The sequence below is a fragment of the Panthera uncia genome, chromosome B1 (genome assembly GCF_023721935.1).
Source record: "Panthera uncia isolate 11264 chromosome B1, Puncia_PCG_1.0, whole genome shotgun sequence".
NCBI lineage: Eukaryota > Metazoa > Chordata > Mammalia > Carnivora > Felidae > Panthera > Panthera uncia.
In genome coordinates, this window is record NC_064811.1 from 124,018,899 (window position 1) to 124,022,460 (window position 3,562).

Below are 3,562 nucleotides of genomic sequence, written 5' to 3' on the forward strand. Positions count from 1 at the left end.
TTAAAAACATAATTGCAACACTTTACTAGTCTGCAAAAGGTAATCATTTCTAGGCTAAGCCACCAGTTAGAGTTTGGAAAAATCATCAATATACCTTGTACATGTTTGTGATGAACATTTACCTGGCAGAGAAACACTTTGGAGCATTCTCTACTACTTATATGTAATTATGTACTACAGTGTGAGTTTAATGGCTCACACACTGATAAATAATAGTTCCTTGTGAACTATTTACAAATGAACATTAGCTAGCTAAGTTGTTTAAACAATAAATGCACTGCACACTGGGGAAAAACAATACTCTAACAGATTTTTTTTTTACTAACTTTATACTAGGTACTCTACAAACCTGAAAAATGTTTGCATTTATATGACACAATTTACCAAGCTAAGTGTTCAAAACAAAAGACTTAGGGAGATGAGAGTAAAGAATTTGATTTTCTAGGTTAAGAATGGAGGTCTAATTATTCTATTTTTACATCCATTTTCTGCATTGTCAAGCGGTGACTACACTTGAAATACTGACATTGATGTATTATAAATACCACACTCCTTTATTTATTCATCTATCCTGTCATTCTTTGAGCCCCACTGCATAGACAAAGTTGTTTTAAAATTTGGCTCTTTGCTCACTTTATTATTATTGTGAATTCCGTTTCTTGCTCCCTTTTCAATATGCAACAAATGATTCTAGTACTTTCAACACTAGATATTACTAAAAATATGCTTCTCCACTATAACTCTATGGAAGTTGTAGAAATAGGACAACAAGACATTTGGGGCTTGTTACACAGATTATTGTCAGTGATGGTGTTTGGGGCAAAACAACTAGAGAAATGAAGTTACCATGAACTCAGATGAGAAGGCAGGTTTGGGGATTGGTGACTGGACACGACTGACACATTACGTTTGAGCTGCTGGTTACATACCCAAGTGGAGATGTCAAGTATGTGGCTGCATATATGAATTCAAATTTCAAGAAAGAAGGCTAATCTAGTGACATGAATTTGGGAGCCATTATGTAGATGGATCTGAATGAGATCGTCTGGGGAGTGGGCGTAAACATGAACAACCATAAACAAGAAGAGGCCCAAGGTAAGGACCCACAAAAAGACTGAGAAACAGCATCCGGAAAGACAGGAGGATGGCTTGGCAATGTTTCTTCCAGGTTCCTTTTCACTCCCTGGTTTGAAGGCATTATAAATGTGAGCAGTTATAGTTTAGTCCTAGAAAATGCTGTAAGGATGATGTTGCTTGGTTCAAATATGTTTAAAGATGCTGAGAAGTGTACCATATGCAGTCCATTGATATTTTTCTTTGGTTTGAATTAAGACTTGCCGGCTGCAGAAAACTAAAAATACATCATGCTGAAAAATGGACACCCTGAACACTTTGTGTGTGTGTTTTTCACAGTTTTCCATGACATTTTAACTAAGTGTGGAGGATATTGTTCTTCTTTTCCTTACACTTGGTATGGCTAATGCTGAATGTGTGGGGATTACAATCATACCATGTGACAGATTGCAGTGTCACACACACAAGATTCTGCCTCCACTGCAGGGATGAACAGAAGGAAGTCATGGCTGGGAGAGAGAAACTAGTTATTCAGCTGCAAATAGCATCATAAAGGGGTAATGATAATTAAGAAAGCTACCAGGCTAAAGTAATGCTTCCCTCAGGTTCTTCATTCTTCACTATTACCTGAAAGTATGTGTCAAAGTATATGTGTGTGTGTGTGTGTGTGTGTGTGTGTGTGTGTGTGTTTGCGTGTGTGTGTGTAGTTCAAGGTGTCTCCATCTTTATTAAAACAGATAGTTATATTTGCAAAAATACTCTACTTCTGTTATTCTGTGTTAAAATAGCACTCAACAAAGGCTAACTTTCAATTTAGGAAAAACTGACTTGCTTGGGAAATCAAGTAATGATACTTCTATGTAGAAAATACATATAAGGAAAACAATAGAGATCATACATTGCTTATATAAAAACTGTATTTAAATTTGGAAGCCAGATACGATTGATTAGGGAAGAAGTCCCAACGTCATTGTTTAAGGTGATACTTATCTAGGATGTGTCATTGTGTGAGGTCTGTCCTTCTTGTTCCTCTTGGGCACTGAGCTCCTTTCTCTGAGCATGTTTCTGGAGACAGATCAAGGAAGGCAAAGAAGACAAACATTACATGTCTTGGTTCTTCAGGCGCTATATAACGCTAACCTTAAGAATTTTTTTAAAAAGTGGTTTTGATCGAAGAGCTAAATTTTAACTAAAATAGACTTCTGATAGTTTATGAAGTTAATTTCTTCATGCTTTCTATGTCCCCCAATTTGGAATTAATATCTTAGAGACACAGCCAAGTAAGCAGATGACTTCACTCAGTTGTAGGGGGAAATGCCTCTCTCTGCTGCTGCTTCTCTCTCTCTCTCTCTCTGTCACTTTGTTTGTTTATATGGCTGTTTCTGTCTCTGTCTCTGTTTTGTCTCTTTCCTTCACAATCTCACCTCATCTTTCCCCTTTTGTAGTATAAGTTGTTAGAATTCACTGATTTTTTTCTAGATAATTTTTTTCAAATGTTTACTTTTTTGAGAGAGAGAGAGAAAGTAGGGGAGGGACAGAGAGAGGGCTAGAGAGAATCTCAAGTGGGCTTTGGACTGCCAGCACACAGCCCAATGTGGGGCTTGATGAGACACTTAACCGACTGAATCCCCCAGGTGCCCCATAATGTTTCAGATACTTTAAAGTTTTAATTCATTTCTGCATCAAACTTATTTCCAATCTCCTTTATTGCATTTTTTTCATCTCTGAATCATTCTATTTTTTTTCCTTAAAGTTTATCTATTTATTTATTTTGAGAGAAAGTAAGCAAGCTGGAGAGGGGTAGAGAGAGAGACAGAGTTAGAGAGAGTCTCCCAAGTAGGCTCTGTGCTATCAGTGCAGAGCCTGACTCAGGGTTCAAAGCCACCAACCATGAGATCATGACCTGAGCCAAAATCAAGAGTCTGACACTTAACTAACTGAGAGCCATCCAGGTGCCCCTAGGTAAAATTTTTGATAGAATTTTATTGTATAAAACAAATTATACTACTTGCTCCTGAGACCAGGTACAGATACATTTCTCAGGCCTCCTTTCATACTCAGTCAAGGGAAAAAATTTCATATCCTGACTGATATATTTTGTGCAGTAATCGTGTGTTCAAAGTAGTGTGCAAGGGGTGATGTTCGAATTCTAAAATGTAAGTATACTGATCTGTGAATTAAAAACTAGTCACTAGACTCTCTGAACCCATATTTTCAAAATTCACTTAAATGAGTTTGTGAAAAATAACACCTTTCATTTTATTCTTAGATATTGCTCTTAATAAATAAAATAATAAGAATAATTGAGCCCAACACCTATGGCATCTGTCCTTTTATGGAAATGCTCATCTTTATATATACTTTTCCAAGAAACAAAAATGAATTAACAGCAATTGATAGAAATTAGCAAGAACATCACATTGACCACATGGAATAAAACTTTCATTTCATTTCATTTCATTTCATTTCATTTCATTTCATTTCATTT

At 36.2% G+C, this 3,562-nt stretch overlaps 1 protein-coding gene across 3 annotated transcripts in view; it reads right to left on the reverse strand.

Annotated features, from left to right (window-relative positions):
• Positions 1-1,981: 1,981 nt before the first annotated feature.
• IQCM (IQ motif containing M) overlaps positions 1,982-3,562 on the reverse strand; it is a 649,001-nt gene continuing 647,420 nt past the window's right edge. For all 3 annotated transcript variants that reach the window (XM_049632280.1, XM_049632276.1, XM_049632278.1), the window contains exon 18: positions 1,982-2,139. The gene's annotated coding sequence lies outside the window, so the exon portion shown is untranslated. The remainder of the gene's footprint in view (positions 2,140-3,562) is intronic.